Source organism: Dermochelys coriacea, chromosome 15 (assembly GCF_009764565.3).
Source record: "Dermochelys coriacea isolate rDerCor1 chromosome 15, rDerCor1.pri.v4, whole genome shotgun sequence".
NCBI lineage: Eukaryota > Metazoa > Chordata > Testudines > Dermochelyidae > Dermochelys > Dermochelys coriacea.
The window spans coordinates 22,763,158-22,784,207 of record NC_050082.1 but is presented as its reverse complement, the minus strand read 5'-3'; the positions used below and the strand labels follow the sequence as shown (position 1 = coordinate 22,784,207).

Genomic DNA, 21,050 nt, shown 5'->3' with positions numbered 1-21,050 from the left:
AGCTGAAAAGTCCTAGCCTCTTTAATCTCTCCTCATATGGGACCCATTCCAAACCCCTAATCATTTTAGTTGCCCTTTTCTGAACCTTTTCTGATGCCAGTATATCTTTTTTGAGATGAGGGGACCACATCTGTATGCAGTATTCAAGATGTGGGCATACCATGGATTTATACAAGGGCAATGAGATATTCTCCATATTATGCTCTATCCCTTTTTTAATGATTCCTAACATTCCGTTTGTTCTTTTTTCTTTTTTTTTTTGACTGTCGCTGCACCCTGCGTGGACGTCTTCAGAGAACTACCCACGATGACGCCACAATCTTTCTCCTGTCTTATAATTAGATTGTAAACTCTTAAGGGCAGGGACTTTTTTGTGGGGTGTTTGTACAGCCCCTAGCATAATGGGGTTCTGGTCCACGAGTGGGCTCATAGGCACGACTGCAACACAAATAAATAATACAATAGCCACACTGTCCCCGGAGCAGATCAGAGAATGAACAGGTGCTCGGTCACAATTTCTCCCTTGCGCTCTCCTTACTTTTCTGTGGAGCAGTTTACTTCCCCCACTTGCCCAGTCAGCTAATCGGGTTGGTCAATGAGTGGGAGGCATGGACCCAGGGCTCCTTCCACTCCACACTCCTCTGTGACCCCTCCTTGCCCTCAGCTGGGGATGCGAATGAGTAGTCCCTGCTCTCCACGCCATATCTCGAGCCATAATCTGAACCTTACTTCCCTGCATGGCTGAATAAAGAGCTCCACAGTGTTTCTGCGTATAACAGAAAGCTGGGGCATCTCTCTGCTAGCCATTTCTACAGAGCTCTTATTGCCTCTTCTGGACAGTGGCAGGAGTATGTGCATTGCCCTGGTTGTATCCCCACACCCCTATTAGTGTATACATGTGACATGGCTGTAGGTGATGGATATCTATGGATGCTTAGCCTCTGGTTACTATAGCATTTTCCATCCAAAGTCCATTTCCCGCAGAACAGCAACCTGACACAACTACCAGACTTTGCTGCAAAGTTTGCATTTGGATCCCAACATTCCAGGGTGTGAAGATCCAGGTGTTTGGTTAGGCTCCATTTCCACAGAAAACTAATTGTGCTATTGAATAAATCAAAGTTGTCTGACAGCCTGTCCCTTCCTCCCCTTAGCAAACTCAAGGAACGTTACCGTCAAACTGACAAGGATTAAAGAGCTTGTAGTGTGGGTTAGCAACAGCTGTGCTGGTGGCAGCGTAGTACCTGCTGTGAAGATCCCCCAACATCTCGCAAAACCCAAATCAGGCCAGGAGAGACCACTTTCCAAATAAGTGGCTTGATTAATGGTTTATGAAAGGTGGAGAGTGACTGGAATTACTTCAGTGATGCTTAGTATTATTTATTTAAGATAAATTGCTAGGAAACTAGGATACCTACTTTGAAGAGATTTTGGTCCTGATTCAGCATTCAGATCCATAGATGCACAAAGTCCCATTGATGTTCAACTGCAGGATTCGGGCCAATAATTATAAGAAAATACACACCTGCATATTTATGCTTCTCTGTTTTGACTTAAAGGCAAAAGAACAACTCTTTTAAAAAACTGCCTTTTAATAGGATGGGGCTCTTAATGCATCAAGTGGAAACAGAAATTCCATTGCGACCCCTTTTTTTTCCCAGAAAGAGTTGGGACAAGCAGTATCCTCTCATGTAAATATAATTATCATGTTTAATCCAGTGAAGAGTGGCTGTAGGATTGGCCTTTTCATCAGCAGATTGCAAACCGATGAAAAATGAACCTTTTGATTTTAAATTGCAGATAAAAGTCAAACATACAAAGCATTTGAGAAGATGCAAAACAACCAATCATCCCCCATGCTTCCAAATCTGGCTAATTGCTTTGAGCCCCATTTTACCATTATGGAACAAGTCAGAACTCAAATAATATCCAATGGCAGTATATCTAAACTACAGCAATGGACTGCAGAATCCCTTAGCATACTGAGTTTTACTTAATCATATGCTGGGACTCAGTAATTCCCAGCATTACCTAAGGAAGATGACACAACAGCTCAAGAGTAATCAGCAGTTTTGGTCCCAGCAAGAATATTTTTCTCCTTCCGATGACCATGGATCCAGAGATTGCCATCTTGTCTTCTTCCTAAAAGATTAGATGTAGATCCATAAGCAATTTACCTAGGTAAAAGTAAAATTTTATTTCAATCGCTCTTGCTTTCCCTTTATCAGTATTTTTTATATATTTGTATTACCATAGTGTCTAGGAGCTCAAGTCATAGACTAAGATCTTATTGTGATCACGACTTTAAAATCTCATGTGTCCCAGTAACAGCATTTCAGTATCTCAACTACTTGAATACTCACTGTATTTGTTTTACTCCGTTTCCCCCCTCTCTCCAAAGAGACCTCATAAAACCGTTGTTACTTAGGACTCTATGTGGCAGACCAGTGCCAAATGGAACTCCATGGCTGAGTGAGAATAAAATCCACAGCCTCCTCCAAAATCACAGTATCCTGTCACATAAGCAAACACTAAATCCCTATTCGTTGTTAGCAGTATAGGGCCCTGCCACACACCTGGGTAATTCTGATTCCATTCATAGAGGGACTAATACACATGCACCCTACCGAGTTCAAGACAACATTTTTGTAGCCAGTTGTAACTTTTGGCATAGAGAGGCACATGGTTTACAAGGAAACAGAGAGAGACAAGGGTGTTTAGCCAGAGTTTTTATTGTACATAGAAGCTTGATGGCCATTCTATTTCTACATGTGCCTGATTGCTACAACTAAGTGTTTATCTTTCAGGAGTGCTGATTGTTCAGGTGGCTGCAGCTGTGTTTAAAGTAGTTTCATTTCAAACAAGAACAGTTTGTTCTCACTTTATTTTTTTTAATGTAAAAGTGTGATCTCTGCTGAAAATGTACCAAAAGATGCAACAGCTGTAAGATAACTGTTATTACATGCCGCTAACGTCTCTTCTAAACTAGCAGTTATTTTAATGCCATATCTTATCATAGAATCATAGAATACCAGGGTTGGAAGGGATCTCAGGAGGTCATCTAGTCCAACCCCCTGCTCAAAGCAGGACCAATCCCCAACTAAATCATCCCAGCCAGGGCTTTGTCAAACCTGACCTTAAAAACCTCTAAGGAGGTAGATTCCACCATCTCCCGAGGTAACCCATTCCAGTGCTTCACCACCCTCCTAGTGAAAAAGTTTTTTCCTAATATCCAGCCTAAACCTCCCCCACTGCAACTTGAGACCATTACTCCTTGTTCTGTTATGACTCTGGAAGTAGCAGACTCTGCATCGGTGGCCTTTTAAATAGAAAATGACTGAATTATTCGAACTCATAGGTTCAATTCCTGGCCAATGCAATACTTAGTGTCCACATGTCAGATGTTAGTCACGTCTCTTGATATACAACTGGAAGGCAATAAGACACTACAGTGATCGGGACTGTATAAACCCTATAATAAAACAGCACAAGTCCTGTGTGTGTTCAGTTGTACTGGAAGCTCAGTGCATTATCAAGTGCTGTTCTTCACCTGTTTGTAACACACACACACACAGAGTCAAGGGGACGCTGAAATTAAGTGAAATTAAATTTACTCTTCAAAACACTCTCCCAAGGCTTTTGATTAAAATCAAAATTTAATTGAAATCCATGGAATTAAATACATGGACCCTTTTTGAATTTTTTTTAAAAATGCCAAAACAGTGAACTTGGGGGTTTTCAAGTTTTGGCGTTATTGACAAAGAACAAGTGTGGGCTTTTGCAGAACAGCACCTTAAAAAGGTGCACATAAAACCATCACACTGATAGGAGTCAGGTATGAGCTTGGTGGAATGAGCCATTTAATCTCTCTTTCCAGTAGCTGCTTAAATCTAACCTATTATACAGTCCCACTTCTCCATCCCCACACTCTCCATCCCGTGAACTGAGGTCTTGTGTCTTGTCTAGTGTTAAGTCTATCCTGCAATGCAACCTACACAGATGCACTGCTGCATCAGCGCATAACCCCATTAAGTTCAAAGGGAATCCAGGTGGGCATGGCCGGGTATAGTGTGGATCACAATGTATGAGCGGGGCTTTTCAGATTACAAGCACTTTATCATAGGGAACATGCTACACTCCATGTGTTTGTAAAACCCAGTATAAATTTAAGGCACTCTATAAATGCCTTATATTAAAATGAAAGAATTAGCAGTGCAGAAGCAGAATGTCCATTATTATTTTACCAAGAAACAGCAAAACTGCTATAGCCAAATTGTCCAGTAGCTAGACAGATTGTCAGGACTCATTGGAGCTATTCCTATGCCAATAACTCAATGAATGACCCTGGGCAAGTCACTTGAGTCCAACTTCTTTTTAAACCAGTATTTAGGTTTTACTACACTCAACTCTATGAACTGGCCTTATCCCTGCAATTCTGCCTCATTTAGTGAGGGGACAGCAGGATTTTGCCCCGATAAAAAAAATCCTAATGCAAGGTGACTTAAAAAGCAAAGACTTCTACTTTTGCCTAAAATATCTTAAAAGATCCCAGTGCTACTAAGAAGTTAGTGGAATGAAATCTGGAAGGAACCGTGAAAGGTTCAGTTCATTTCCTAATAAAAATTCCCTCTGAGGGATGGGAAATATTCATTTTAATTCCATCTCTACACTAACATGCTTAAAGCAGACACGTACTAATTAGAGATTCTTTTCCCTTAGCTTTGCTGTATAGTTTTTCAGTATTAATGGACTGAGAAGCCAGTAGAACCATTCATCATCAGTCCTCCTGATAAATATTTAAATCGAATATTCAGAGGGTTCAATAGCTCCTCTACTCTAAATACAAGGATCATTCAAATGCTGAAACTGGTGGTATAATTGGGTCCTCCAGCCTGCTGGACAGTATTTCAGCTGAGCATGAAGTAACAGAAAACCTCACTTAATAAATAGCATAAAAGCTCTTGTGAGAAGCTGTGAAAGTTTTATACAACTCTTATTGGCAGGCTTGCTGCGGTAGGTAATAATAATACTTTGCATTTAAAGTGCTTTACAGACATCATTTAACTTGGCGATACCTTGTGAGCTAGTTAAGTATTATTGTACCCATTTAAAAGATGATAGCTCAGATGCACACAGAGCTTGAGTCAAATTTTCAAAGTGCCGGAGTGATTAGGCTTCTAAGTCCCATTTTCAAAAGTGACAGGCTCCTAAGTGACTTACAGTAACATTTTCAGAAGTGACCAAGGCCCAGATTTGAAAAGGTATTTAGGCATTGCTGCATTCCTCTTTGTGTTTTCACTTTGTCTCTCTCTCTCTGCATTTGAGATGCTCAGTGACACTCTTTGTTGCAGGCACATCATTCCACTTAACTGAGCTCCTCATTAATTCACTGATAGGGGTTAAGCCAGGTATCTGTGACTATATTTCTGTCCCCCGCACCTGCTATCCTCTTATTTATTAGTTGGTTCCCATAACATTCAGCAGAAGTGTTATCACTCAGTTGTCCTTATCATGTGGAAAATGAAAAGTGCATCTGAGATGAAACAAACATCTTCAAGTCATTTAGAATTTGAGAAATATTTATGTTGGAGGAGGAGATCACATGCATTTGTTTCCAATGATGAGCTAATCGGAGGGAAGGCCAAATATTTCAGGCTTAACATGAAGTGCCGATTATTTTATGCTTCCATTCTACTAGTGTGAAAAATAATTGACTGGGGCCCTAGATCCATAAAACAACAACAAGCATTTATGATGCAGAAAACAAGATTATATAGTGTGACAAAGCTCTGTCCTTGCCTCTGTGGGTCCCGCGTTTCCTGGCAGATTTCGCTAGCCTCAGAGGCTCACTGTGATCCTCCACGTAACCCTTCTTTCTCTAGAAACAAGGGTCACAGTCTTCTGAGCCATTTTCATCATAAGCCAGCAAGGGAGGTGAGGAGAAGTTATCCTTCCTTGCACAGTCTCTGTTGTCTCCCAGTCTCAGTGATTAAACAGGGGGCAAAGGTGCGGGGGGGGGGGAGCCCGGGCCCACCCTCTACTCCGGGCTCCAGCCCAGGGACCCTAATAGTATCAGCTATGGTAGCTGACCTTTTAGAAACATGACATGTACAATTCCCTGGGTTACTTCCCCCACAGCAGCCCTAACTTCCTCAAGCTCCACTTCACCCTTACCTCAGGGTCTCCTTCCTTGTGCCTGATATGGTGTGTACTACTCAGCCTCTCCAACAGCGCGACTTCTTCCCACAGCTCCTGACATGCACACCCACCTGACTAACTGGGAGGCTTTTAACTAGTTTCAGCGAGCCCCTGATTGGCTTCAGGTGTCCCAATCAACCTAGCATTCTCCCTGCCTTCTGGAAAGTTCTTAATTGGCCCCAGGTGTCTTAATTGACCTGGAGCAGCTTCCATTTCACTTAACCTGGTACCAGGGATTTGTTTAGTCTGGAGCTAATATATCTATCTCCCACTACTTTTCTATAGCCATCTGGCCTTGCCCCGTCACAATAGGTAGAATTAAGATGGGTTTTAGCTTCATTTCCTTGGTGAGTTTCCGAGGAGTTTTGGATCCATGAACTTTCTTAACACCCGCCAGTGTGTTGAGGAGCTTGAAGAGTTTAAATGATCCCAAATTGATGGACATGAGATGTTCACGGAATAAAATAATGTATCTGTTTTATGACATTGTGGGGTGCAATCCAGACCAATGAGGGGCTGTGTCACCCTTGCTCTGCAATCTTGGGTGCCTCACAATGCTTTGCTGCTGTAGCTGCCAAACTGGGCTCCTCACAAGCAGCCAAACAGCATGCAGGTCACACCCTGAGTGTCTGTGCATAGCCACAGCCCTGGTCCGCAACTCTGACCCAGCAACTTGTCACCAACACACCAGCCACACACTGGCTTCCAGCAGCCTTGGTATCTACTTGCAGTGTAACCCCCAACACACACTTAGTTCCGATTCCTCCCCCATCCAGTTCACAACACTGGATAGATTTTGATTAAAGAATCAAACACCTTTATTTAGCTACAAAGAGATAGATTTTAAGTGACTACAAGTAGAAGGCATTAAAGTCAGAAATGGTCACAAGAAAAATAAAGATAAAATGCTTCCTAAGACTGCTAAAGTAACCAAGCCTAGTTTAAGGTGATAACTGGGTCCCAATAACACTGCCAGCTAACTCTCAGACCAGGATCTGCTCCCAAAGTACAACAGTTGTTTCATTTGTTTTCTTAGGTGAAAGAGAGAGAGATAGGGAGTGATAACTTGGGCTGTTTTGCCTCTCATTTTTATAGTTTAGTCACCCTTGAAATGCATTTTCCTGAGGGTTACCCCCAGATAGGGGTGAGCGCAAAGGGGGCGGGGGGAAGCAGCAGCATGGCCCCCCAATCAGTGTGGGCACAGAACTTCTCCTTGGCCAGGGCTGGAAGAGCGAGCTCTTCCAGCCCCAGGCTGGGGTGGAGATGACAGCTCCTCTGGCCCTGGGGCTGAAGCTGAAGGGGGAGATCCAGCTTCTCCGGCTGCCAAGGGAGACTGAGTTCCACTGGCCCTAGGGGTGGCGTGGGGGGATATGGAAGAACCAGAGCCACGGAGGGGAGAGCCAGCTCCTCTGGCCGTGGGGGGCACCAAAAGTGCCCCTTCAAAAATGGCCACATTTTTATTCCTGTGTATACCTCTTCCCCCAGATAAAATTCATTCCCACTGTGAGGACAGAGACAAGGAGTCTGGTGGTGGTAGAAGTCCCATGCTGTTGGCTGCTTAGAGGCAGATCTGTTTATTCTTGTCCCCTTCCTTGCCAAAGAATGACAAAGAATTGAAAAAAGAAAAGGAGTACTTGTGGCACCTTAGAGACTAACAAATTTATTAGAGCATAAGCTTTCGTGAGCTACAGCTCACTTCATCAGCTCACGAAAGCTTATGCTCTAATAAATTTGTTAGTCTCTAAGGTGCCACAAGTACTCCTTTTCTTTTTGCGAATACAGACTAACACGGCTGCTACTCTGAAAAGAATTGAAAGGATAGCTTTGATGACACCTGGCTAGAGGTACCAGCTTGTCCTTAGTTTTTGAGAAACCGTGTTACCCACTTCCCAGTCTTGTCTGGAAAACATAACTCAGTCATGATTTCAGTTTATGTTCATAGCTTTACATATAATGTTGCTACATATATTTCACCAGGATATTATTGACCACCAAGTTATTAGATTTCAAGTGATACTTCACCAGGCGTATTTTGTAGAAAGATTATTACAATGGTGTGTAGAGGGTGTGAATAAAGAGGTGTATTTGGTCACATGTAGACTACAACCTTTTGGGGGGCAGAGACCATCTTTTTGTTCAGTTTGTACAGAGCCTACCACAATGAGGTCTGTGACTGGGGCTCCGAGGTGCTACCACAATACAAATAACTCACATTAACACATCAATAATCACACACATGCTCCAGCTAATTTCAGGTCTGATCCAAAGTCTACTAAGTCAATGGGAAAACTCCCACCTATTTCAGTGGGTTTGGAATCAGGCCCCTAATGGATTAGTTTTCCCCCCAAAGGAATCTTACAGAGCTTGGTGCCTAAATCCTACTGAAATTCCTTTTACCACTTTTGAAAATCCCAGCATATGTGTGCCCTCCAGTTCAACTTCACTTCAATGAGTGCTTCACTGTATTTCCACATTATTTCCCTCCTCCATCAGATCTCTGGACATTTTTGAATGTTTTTTTTTACTGTAACGAATTAGATTTCTTTTATTTCCCTATACTCTTACTGGCTCTAGATGGGGCTGAATTGGAAAGAAAAAAAATTATAGTACATTAAAAGAAGAATGGGAAGTATTCTAATGATTACTTCTCTGTCCACGGTTTTACTGGCCCTTAATGGGCCATTTTATCATGAAATGTAAGGAACTCATATTAAATTGTTGACCTAATTTTTGATACTTTGCTACAAAAGCTCCCTGCCCCTTAAGATAACAAGCTGTCTGCTGACATGGGTTGGAAGAATAATATGCTGAACATCAGCCAGCCTAAGCTCTTTGTCTGGCTGACAGACTATCAGCTATAGGGGAGACTGAGTGTTCCAGCACAAATAGAGTGAAGGCAAGCATAGTTAAATCTGTAGCACCTATTTTTGAACACATTGAAAAAAGGAGACAATTGAGGGGAAAAGCTGAGCGAGAAAGAGTCAGTTATATGAGAGACAGGCCAGTGAAGCGTAAAGTTTGGATCTGGATCTGGCTGAATCCTCAGAGGTCAGGGCGTTCCAGTCCAGGGTTTTGGTTGACTCATTATTGAGACAGGAGCTAAGAGCAAAATCTGAATCATGCCGAAGTGGCCCAGGGTTCAGAGAACTGGGGGAGGGGGCAGCATGACCCTACTGGTGGGCATCAGCTGGTGAGAAAATAAAAAACGGGGAGAACAGAGAAAAAGTAAAGAATAGGAACCACCTCCTTCTAGCCACTTTAAAACATGTTTATTATTGAAAAAATGATTCACTTCCTCTCCAACAGGAAGTGCAGGATTTGGCCGTCTTGTCTAAGGATTTTAGGGGTTGTTTGTTAATTTGCTACAACGATATTGCTTTGCTAATACTTATTCCAGTGCTAAGTGGCCATGGTTCAGAATCATTTCCAACAGCTTGAGAGTTAAGTGACAGAGCATGGTTTCAGAGTAGCAGCCGTGTTAGTCTGTATCTGCAATAAGAAAAGGAGGACTTGTGGCACCTTAGAGACTAACAAATTTATTTGAGCATAAGCTTTCAAGAGCTACAGATCACTTCATCGGATGCAAAGCTTATGCTCAAATAAATTTATTAGTCTCTAAGGTGCCACAAGTACTTTTGTTCTTTTTGCGTGATAGAGCATGTTGTTGCACTGGCCTTTAACTTCTACAGACATATCTCAGGCTTAAATGTGTAATAAGTTTGTTGGACTCAGAACCAGGCTCCATTCCAGTGAACACCTTCAAAACGACAATAGTCCTTACCACAGCTGTCAGGTTTTGTTTTGTGTTCTTTGCAGGTCAGAGAGATAAAGTGTGCTGGCAAAGAGGTGTATTGAAGCTTACATTATTCCTTGTTTCAGAGTAGCAGCCGTGTTAGTCTGTATTCGCAAAAAGAAAAGGAGTACTTGTGGCACCTTAGAGACTAACAAATTTTTTAGAGCATAAGCTTTCGTGAGCTACAGCTCACTTCATCGGATGCATTTGGTGGAAAAAACAGAGGAGAGATTTATATACACACACACAGAGAACATGAAACAATGGGTTTATCATACACACTGTAAGGAGAAAGAAAAGGAGTACTTGTGGCACCTTAGAGACTAACAAATTTATTAGAGCATAAGCTTTCGTGAGCTACAGCTCACTTCATCGGATGCATTTGTAAGGAGAGTGATCACTTAAGATAAGCCATCACCCACAGCAGGGGGGGGAAAGGAGGAAAACCTTCCATGGTGACAAGCAAGGTAGGCTAATTTCAGCAGTTAACAAGAATATCAGAGGAACAGTGGGGGGTGGGGTGGGGGGGAGAAATACCATGGGGAAATAGTTTTACTTTGTGTAATGACTCATCCATTCCCAGTCTCTATTCAAGCCTAAGTTAATTGTATCCAGTTTGCAAATTAATTCCAATTCAGCAGTCTCTCGTTGGAGTCTGTTTTTGAAGCTTTTTTGTTGAAGTATAGCCACTCTTAGGTCTGTGATCGAGTGACCAGAGAGATTGAAGTGTTCATCCATTGTTTCATGTTCTCTGTGTGTGTGTATATAAATCTCTCCTCTGTTTTTTCCACCAAATGCATCCGATGAAGTGAGCTGTAGCTCACGAAAGCTTATGCTCTAATAAATTTGTTAGTCTCTAAGGTGCCACAAGTACTCCTTTTCATTATTCCTTGTTTCAGAGTAGCAGCCGTGTTAGTCTGTTTTCGCAAAAAGAAAAGCAGTACTTGTGGCACCTTAGAGACTAACAAATTTATTAGAGCATAAGCTTTTGTGAGCTTGCTTTACCATGGGCTAGCTTTCCTTCATTTTCAAAGCACTACAATGCAACACATTTAACCAGAACCCCAAACTATGTATTTGAAGCCATTCTGGGAACTCTGCAGAATGCATCCATGATTCCTTATAAACCAGTCACTTAAGGCCAAATTTTCAAGTGCTCATTTATAGGCATACTGTCCCAGGGGATCAGAGAGTGATACAGAGCCCAAACAACAGAGTGTCCCTGGGATCCGCCAGGAGACACATTGGACTCTGTATTCCAGGGGCCAATGAGCAAGCAACAGGCTGCTCAGCATCCACAGTTAACACTGGATTTCCTGGGGGGAAAAAAGCTCAGATCCCATTTTATCACCTAAATAAGGAGGAGATGGCCAAAAGAACTCAGTACTCAACATGCTGAGCTTCTGGGAAGTTTGGTCACATAGGCCCTGATTCTAAATAACCTTGGCATGTGCTTAACTTCACGGACTGGGTGTAGTGCCACTGCATGCAACGGGCACAGCTAAGTATGTGCACGTGTACCTTTCTGGTATCAGGGCCTTATTTTGGTGCCTAAATGAGCTCTTGAAAATCCGGCCCCCATGTATTCTAACTGAACCACTGATTTCCTAGAATTAATTATTTGATTAATTCTTGGTAGGCTGTAAGTGCCCCTTGAAGACTTGCAAGAAGTAAACAAACACTGAATAATAGATTATTTGAATTACGTTTCATAGTGTTTTCAATTTGGAATCTTTTAAGCCAAAGTGCTAAATGTAAACAAGCTGCTGAACAAGAAATTGCTGAGGCAATGTATCTGTTAAGCCTCTCACAGGCATTCTGATCAACTATGGAGAGGCTTTCGAGTTCAGTCTATCTCGCAGGAAAGCAGGAAAGCAGGAAAAGGAAAAGGAAAAGGAAAAGGAGAGAGCATAGTCATTCTTACTGGGCAGAGTAAGCAAAAACGGGAAGCACTTACATTCAGGGTTTTTTATACATTATTTAGCTGTATTTATTTAATGATTGCCCAATTCAGTGACTGTAACATTCTTTAATAACTTATGCTGCATATTTTATGCCAGCCAGGAGGTTCAGTGTCTTCAGAGGGGGAGGAAAATGTGTCTTGACATGTGGCCTTTGAGAGCAATGGGGAAAAAAGGGGAAAGCAGAGGATCCTGGGGGAGAAGAAACATGTAACCAAATATATTAGTGATTTATCATGATGATAAATACTTTATACCTGCTTTTACATCTGTGTACTATAGCTCACTAGCTACCATATATGACCTTCCACTAAAGAGATGCTACAACACATTACATCTGGTCAATAAGTTGTGAATAAGCTAGACAAATTTATTCTGTATTAATTATCTGTATTAGGTTAGTGTCTACAGACTCTAACTGAGATTGGGACCCCACTGTGCTCGGCACCATATAACACATGGCAAGAGACAACAAACCTGTCCAAATAAGAACTGCACTAAATAGACAAGACAGAAGAAGGGTGAAAGATTGGCGGGGAACCGTGAAGTGATTTGTCAAATTTAACAGCACTTGAGTGGCAGAGTCAGGAATGGCACGCAGGTCTCCTGAGTCCCAGCCCAGTGCTCTAGCCAATGGATCATCCTGCCTCTCCTTACAAAGGCTGTGTGTTTTCCTAATAATAAAAGCCATTGGTTCCTCTGGAGCTTTGCTTTCCATTCTGATCTTATTAAGCAAATAGCAGTGAGTTCATAAGCTTTTCCAAGGCAGCCCATGGGGACTTGTGTGCCGGAGTTTAGAATCTTGGGTAAACAGCTCTCTGCAGCTCTGACCTGAACTTAACTCATTAACTCCAATGCCTCGTGTAGCTGGGCTTAACACAAAGCCTCCAACAGCCCTAACAACTCAGTAGATTACCCACATCTACTTGGAATGATCACTGAACTTCGCAGTGATGTGGTGGGAAGCTTTGTTCCCTATCCAGAGGGGGAGAAGGGAAGAATCTCTAGTGCTTTACTGATTATAGTCATATACTATTTTATTTAATAGCTAAATATTTTTACAGCATGATTTAATACCAGGAGACAAGAAACATGTATATATTTAGAAAAGAGATTAGTAGCTGACAAGCTCCATCATATCATGGCTTAATTTCTGTAACTGCGATGCTGTTCCCATTTTAATGTCCCGAAAGGTGATTATTGCACACTGACAGATGACGGACAGGGTTCCCAAGTTAAAGCACTTCGAACGTCTGTCATCCCGCAGCAGTTCAAAGCTTTTATCCAGCCTACAATGTAAGAATGTTAAAAATGACCCCCCCCCCCCCGTCATAGCCTAATTCTCCACCGCTGCGGCATTCAAAAGTCTGTCATGTTGGAGGGGGTTTGTTTTGAAGCTTATACAATGGCTGAAGGAAGGCAAATAGCTCTGAACTCCCTCAGCTTCCTCTGAATTCCTTCCACTTCAAGAGTGAATTGAATCCCTTTTCTTTCCTCTGCCCTCTCCCATTGTGGTTTATGCTATGTGACTAGCCATGGCTTGATGGGACCATGCTATGAGTGTACAGATTTACGAGGTGGGGGGGGTTTGACAAGCCCCAAAATGCAAACATCCAACTATAATCAATGTGTCACATGGTTCAAGTTCATCACTGTAATAAAAGAGAGGGAAGCAGTGTGGACTAATGGACAGTGAACTGGACTGGGACTCAGGAGACCTGGGTTTATTCCTGGCTCTGTCACTGGCTGCTGGGTGATCTGGGGCAAGCCGTAGCCGCTTCTCGTGCCTTAGTTTCCCTGTCTGTAAAATGGGGATAATGGTACTGCTCTCCTTTGTAAGGCACCTGGAGATTTCCTGAAATCTCAAATATAATATCTTTTCTGCTATTACACCTCACTATAATTAGTGCTACTTGCCTGAGAGAGTAGGAAACGTGGGTTCTGAAGCTACCTAGTGTTCTCATTGTCTGCTCGAGGAGAGAGACTCAATGTGCCACATTCAACAGCAATACAGTGGTTTAAGCTGCATGTAGGGTGCACATTACACTTTTAAGTTAAAACCATATAACTTTTGGTCATTCAGTTCCTAGAGAGGACCAGGACGTGTTGTATGGGAGACAACATAAGAGACCTTTGCAATGGGAAGTTAGAGAGGTCATTCTCTCCTTTTTATAGTCACAGTGCTTGTCCCTCAGTGATCTCTGCACCCACAACATTCCTGGTTTATTAGCAGAGCTAGCACCTATTTGGCAGCTAGTTGCAACAGAACTGAGTGAGATTTCCATAGTCAAGGACGACCCATCACTCTCACAGATCTTGGGAGACAGGCCAGTCCTTGCTTACAGACAGCCCCCCAATCTGAAGCAAATACTCACCAGCAACCACACACTACACAACAGAACCACTAACTCAGGAACCTATCCTTGCAACAAAGCCCGTTGCCAACTCTGTCCACATATCTATTCGGGGACACCATCATAGGCCCTAATCACATCAGCCACACTATCAGAGGCTCGTTCACCTGCACATCTACCAATCTGATATATGCCATCATGTGCCAGCAATGCCCCTCCGCCATGTCAAACTGGACAGTCTCTATGTGAAAGAATAAATGGACACAAATCAGATGTCAAGAATTATAACATTCAAAAACCAGTCAGAGAACACTTCAAACTCTCTGGTCACTCGATTACAGACCTGAAGAGTGGCTATTCTTCAACAAAAAAACTTCAAAAACAGACTCCAAGGAGAGACTGCTGAATTGGAATTAATTTGCAAACTGGATACAATTAACTTAGGCTTGAATAGAAACTGGGAGTGGATGGGTCATTACACAAAGTAAAACTATTTCCCCATGTTATCTCCCCCCCCCCACTGTTCCTCAGACGCTCTTGTCAACTGTTGGAAATGGCCCACCTTGATTATCACCACAAAAGGTTTTCTTCCTCCCCCCCCGACCTTCCTGCTGGTAATAGCTCATCTTAAGTGATCAGTCTCCTTACAGTGTGTATGATAAAATCCATTGTTTCATGTTCTCTGTGTGTGTATATAAATCTCCCCACTGTATTTTCCACTGAATGCATCCAATGAAGTGAGCTGTAGCTCACTAAAGCTTATGCTCAAGTAAATTTGTTAGTCTCTAAGGTGCCACAAGTACTCCTTTTCTTTTTATAGTGAACAATATTACCAACCCCAAACAGTCAGAACCCCAAAAATCATATCAGGTAAAAAAAAATCTAGAGAGACAAAGAAAATTGCTGGGTTATTTTTATTTTCTTGCTTGGTTTCTGAGCCTTTCGGCTATACTCTGTTCACACTGTCAGGCTTTTCCCCACAGGCAGAAAGACTACAAACTTTTTTTTTTTCAATGAAAGCTGAGATTCCTAGCTCCAGGTGCTGCAGCTTAAAAAAGCAGTAAATATTGCAAGAGTTGACAACGCTGCTGAGGGAACTGACAGAGGGGGAAGCAAAAAAAGCCACTCACAGGAAGTTATAAGAGAAGACAGAACACCCTTAATTCAGTTTATGTGCACTATACCCCAACGCTCCCATAGATGAATTCTTCATTGCCATGAGTGGTGGTAGTCCCACGTAGTCAATACAAGTTCCTTTCACTTATAAAATGGGGCTGAATTTAGTCCCAAGAGAAAATCACAGTGATGCAAGTTGCAGAGAACCACAGCTTTCAGCCGCTCAAGCTATGTAATTCAGAGGCAACTGGAACTGAGAGCCTAAATGAAGCAGATCTTTGTCAAACAGCTTGTTGGAGGGAGTAAGGAACACCACACAAGGTACGTCAGCTTGTCCCTTGCACCCTCTCACGGCACATCTGTTTTCTGAACAATTTGTACCTGATGTATCATTTTCACCACTCCCACCCTCTTGACAATGAATGGATGGGTTGATCCCTCCAAATGATGAGTCCGTTACTACGGGCAATTTCATATTTACTTTGATTACATTTTCTGTCCACATGTCCTATACATCTTCTGTTCAAAAGCAAGAGCTAAGTCTAAAGCCAGAGGCCCTGCATTAACAACAGATTTTGTATCAGTTTCAGTTCCCCTTTCCTAGGAATGGGCCAGAAGGAGAAGACTGAGGAGCCTAGTTGCTCCTGAAGGACAACTTCCCGGCTGAGAATTGGAGGAGTGGAGCTGTACTGTGCTGTGCTCTGCCACTCCCCCTCCTCAGTCCTTTCCACCTTTGATATACCCCTTCCCATCTGCAGTGAGAACTGAGGCAGGAGCTACCTCTGCTAGCTATATACCAGCTGAGACCTTCCCCTGCCTGAGGAATTCTCAGCTAGCCACCTATGGCCAGATTCCAGATCCTCTGGCCACTCGCATGATGTACTGTAGGAAAGCCAATTTAAAGAGGAGAATCTGGCTCTCAGGCTGCAATGAAGCTGTGTGACAGTTTTGAACAAACTTCTTTTCTGTGTGCTCTTGGGGAGCCCAGGAGCTTTCCGGTTTTATGATGAAGCCATGTGAACTTTGCATTATCTGCATTCTGCTTGAGTTTAGCTTGGAGTTCTGGCTTGACTCAAATGGCAGCATTTCACACAGCTGTAAATACTGTTAAATACCAAAACTGATATATTTGTTAATATTTACACATTGCATGCAGAGACACACATAGAGACCAATAAGTGAGCTGTAGCTCACAAAAGCTTATGCTCAAATAAATTTGTTAGTCTCTAAGGTGCCACAAGTACTCCTTTTCTTTTTGCAAATACAGACTAACACGGCTGCTACTCTGAAACAGAGACCAATGAGACACACACAGAGACCAATCCCACTGCATTGCCAATTCCATACAGGAAAAACAGCTTTTCACAATGAAATGACGCTAATCCACCCTCCCGGCCAAATCCTGAATTCTCAGTTTGTGAAACTGTCATTTCACGCACCAAAGCCATAGGCCATGTTCAGGGTTGGGGTGTCAAACCCAACCCCTACAGCCTGGAACCAAATCAAGTGTTTGCAGGAAACCCACTGAAGCAAACTCCTGAGGGCTGACATAGCTCCAGGTTTGAGCAGGGAGCCAGCGGAAAGTGAGTTATACGAGCTAAGTGCTTCCTGCAAATGACACCTTTGAATCTTCCCTCTCTAAGGTACTTGTACAGCCCCAATTACCATGGTATCCAACCACCACATAATCTTCAGTGTATTTATCCTCACAATACTCCTGTGAGGTTCTATTATCCCCACTGAGGCACAGAGACACTAAGCAGCTTGCCCAATGTCACACAGGAAGTCCATGGCAGAAGGAAGACTTGAGGGTCAAGTCCCTAAAATCCTAAACTAGGGTACTACTCCACTGGCCCAGCCTTCCTCTCCGAAGCAGTGGATCTCATATAGCAGTCTGTGGATCACTGGTGCTGAACAAAGTGAGTGGGCCAGGAACTATTGCTCCATCACAAGCTGCTGAGTCCTCCCCTTCTCCCACTAACTGGCATTACAAGACAGTTAATTAACTAAACATTTTTGTGATATCAGATTTCCAAGTATCAGTATTAAAATCTGAATCACAGTATGCAATTTTTTTTTTTTAAAATCTGAAGCTCACCACATAAAGCCTCTCCTCTAGTCTGAGGAATCTGTGACGTGGTGAAAGGAAAGGTAAACCAGAGTACCCACCAAAACAAAAGACAACATATCATTCCTCCATTTGGAGTGACTCCTGACCCTTTGTATTTCTTTGCAGCTGATTAATATTTATGCCAACTGCCACTTCAATTAAAAACCTAGTGGAATTAATTGGATGAGAAAACAACTGCAACGCGGCAGATAGCAAATGAAAATCAAACGTGCTTTGTCTTTTTTTGTCTAAGTGTTTTTTGTCACAGGCATAATTAAGGCAGCTACAGATTTAGTGCAGGGATGTACCCCCTAAAGTGATTCCAAACTAATAACCCTTTGAAAAGGTAGCAGAACTACACAAGGGAATCAGATTTGATTTAAGATGATTTAAGATGATTGCTGGCTCATGCACTCATTAAGACAGCCTGCTCTACAACAAAAAGCCACAGTGTCTCCATCCCATCTGTGTTCACAGAATTACCTCTGGTTTGATTATTCTACCCCCAAGTCGAAGGGCTGCATAAGTGGACCTGGTGCCTTGACCTTGAAATATTAGATCTTTAGGAGAATGGGGGCAGAAAGCTACTCTAATCACACTGCCAGCTATCCTGCAGTCACACAGCTATGTGGAAGGGTATCGGATGCAGGCATGCATCAAAGGATTTAAAATTCAGTTTTATTTTTTTGCCATCCGTCTTTTTGAAGATCCTGCTCAGATTTCAGTTAACAATTTATTCTCCATATTGCACAGGCTGATTCATGTGTGTGTGAGAGGAAAAGAAAACCAAGTGTCATCAGAATGGAGGGAGAATTAAAGCCCTTGCTACTTGAATTCATATTATGTAGATCTTGGCTAGACTTCAGTGGGTTCTTGCATGAGTTTTCCTTCAGATGACATATTACACACAAGTCTCACCTAGAGCTGGGAAAACAACATTAAAGTAAGTCAAGAGACTTGAACCTTCACTCTTCTTTAAACGCAACTTGAACAGGAGTAGGAGTTCAGGAAACATGCCCTGCACTTTGCCCCCCTGAGAAATCCTGGCCCCATTCAAGTCTATGGGAGATTTGCCATTGACTTAGCTCAGGACAGGATTTCACTTGTGGAGTCTTGCACAATTAGAAGACAGAGATAGTCCTAGTACAACTGATGCAATAGTACCACCCCTACCCACTGCTATTGTTGTAATCCAATAGGTTCCAATAGACCAGTCCCTACTGACCTTCAGTACATCTACCAGCTCCCCTCCTCGCAATCAGAGCAACGCAAAAAGATTAGCAGCTAAACCCAAATACAGTCATCTCATCAGGTTTCATATTTTGGTATGACCTTGAAGCTCAGATCAGGTTCATCCAAAAAGTTCCCAAACCTGGGCCCAGTCTTGAGTGAACCGGAAATCATTTAGAGAGCTGAGCCAAGTTCACACAAACCTGGTGGTCTTGTCTAGATTTGGGTGTGAGCCAGAACTCCTAATTGGCTCAAACTGGGACCAGGAATTTGAACAGTCCTGAACTTTGTTCACCCAATGCACTGGGTCTGAAACAGTCATTAGCTGGGCATTTCGGCCAGTGGATTCACATAGTGTGTTTACCCATTTGCCTGACCTCCCATCTTTCCCCTGCCCCACTCTAACATCCTCCATGGTAAGAACAGCTGCAGAACATGGGGCTCACTAGGGGGTGCAAAGAGCACCTGGAAAAGCCTCCAAGATCTGTCCTCCTGCAGGCAGTTCTATTGCTTTTGAGCCTTGTGCACCCACGCAAGATGTTGGGAGGTTGGATTTGCCTCAGTCATTCTCCTTTGCTTTGCTTTAGTGTAATGGATGCAGAAGAATTGCACTAACTGTTAAGTGTATAGAGCCTCATTTTTTCAAATACAAGTTAAATATAAAGACAGAAATTGCTTGTTGTGGATCTTAATGTCACCACTATATTTAGACAATGGCTTATCAAAGATATTTTATTTGAAAGAGAGTCTTGAGAATTTTCTCCCGCAGTGAACCAACCCGCTTGCACAGGGGACTATGTAGAAATAAACAAACATCAGTGTGTTCAAACACATGAAAATAAAGATGCAATTAAAACTTTGCAGTTAAAGAGAACTGCCAGCACATTTCATTTCTTTGCAATTTTTCATTTACATCCCCATCAATGCATTGCTTGATTAAACCGAATTTAGGCTATAAAACATAATAGTATGTCTTCCACCCTGGGCATACACTGCTGTGATCTATACCCAACAGGCCTTGGGTTTTCAGCTAAGGGCCCTGATTCAGCACTGAGATCCACTAGTGCAGACAGCTAAGGCCCAGCTACATAGAGTTACACTGAAATCAATTTAAATATATCCACGGGGCAGCTAGAATTTAAAGAATAAAGAGAGCCAGCATCTTCCTTCATAGAATTCATAAAAAATGCATCCGATGAAGTGAGCTGTAGCTCACGAAAGCTTATGCTCAAATAAATTTGTTAGTCTCTAAGGTGCCACAAGTACTCCTTTTCTTTTTTCATAGAATTTAGTGTGTGTTAAATAATTATTATTCTTATGCCATTAACAGCCAGAGTCCCCAGGCAGAATCAGGGGCCGATTGTGGTAGGTACTGTAGCACACACACAGTAACAGAGATGGTCCCAGCACTAGAGAACTTACACTATAATGGAATATTTCCAAATAAATGAGGACAGGGAAGCATGAAGCCCCAGGATAAAACCCTAACCACTAGTTCATCCTTCCACTCTCATGTTACTATAGATTCAAATTCTTATATTCCAAGACCAGAAGGTACCATTGTGACCATATAGTCTAACCTTCTGTGTTACACAGACCATAGAACTTCTCCAAAATAATTCCTAGAGCATAGATTTTAGGGGGAAAAAAACCCTAATCTTGATTTTAAAATGGTCGGTGATGGAGAATCCACCAGGGCCCTTAATGAATTGTTTCAACGATTAATTACTCTCATCATTGAAAATTTACCTCTTATTTCCAGGCTGAATTTGTTTAGCTTCAACATCCAGCCATTGGATCGTGTTATACCTTTCCTCGCAAGATTTGTTCCCTATCCAGATACTTATAGACTGTAATCAAGTCACCCCTCCACCTTTTCTTTGTTAAGCTAAATATAGTGACAGATTCAAGGAGCTCAATCTAAGGCATGTTTTCTAATCCTTTAATCATTCTCGTGGATCTTCTCTGAACCCTCTCCAATTTATCAACATCCTTCTTGCGTTGTGGACACCACAACTGGAAACAATATTCCAGCAGCGGTCACATCAGTGCTAAATACAAAGGTCAAGTAACCTCTACTCCTACTCCAGATTCCCCTGTTTATGCATCCCAGAATCGTATTAGTTCTTTTGGCCTCATCATCATATTGGAAGCTTATGTTCAGCTGATCATCTATCACAACCTACAAATTTATTTTCAGAGCTACAGCTTCCCAGGATAGAGTCCCCCATCTTGTAAGTATGGCCTACATTCTTTGTTCCTAGATGTACCTGATTACAATATATATT

General features: G+C 42.4%; 1 long non-coding RNA gene across 2 annotated transcripts in view; it reads right to left on the bottom strand.

Moving 5' to 3' along the window:
* Positions 1-1,374: 1,374 nt before the first annotated feature.
* The window catches only part of LOC119843838, an 87,763-nt gene continuing 68,087 nt past the window's right edge, over positions 1,375-21,050 (bottom strand). For both annotated transcript variants that reach the window (XR_006275874.1, XR_005289057.2), the window contains one exon: positions 1,375-2,142. This is a non-coding gene — a long non-coding RNA (uncharacterized LOC119843838). The remainder of the gene's footprint in view (positions 2,143-21,050) is intronic.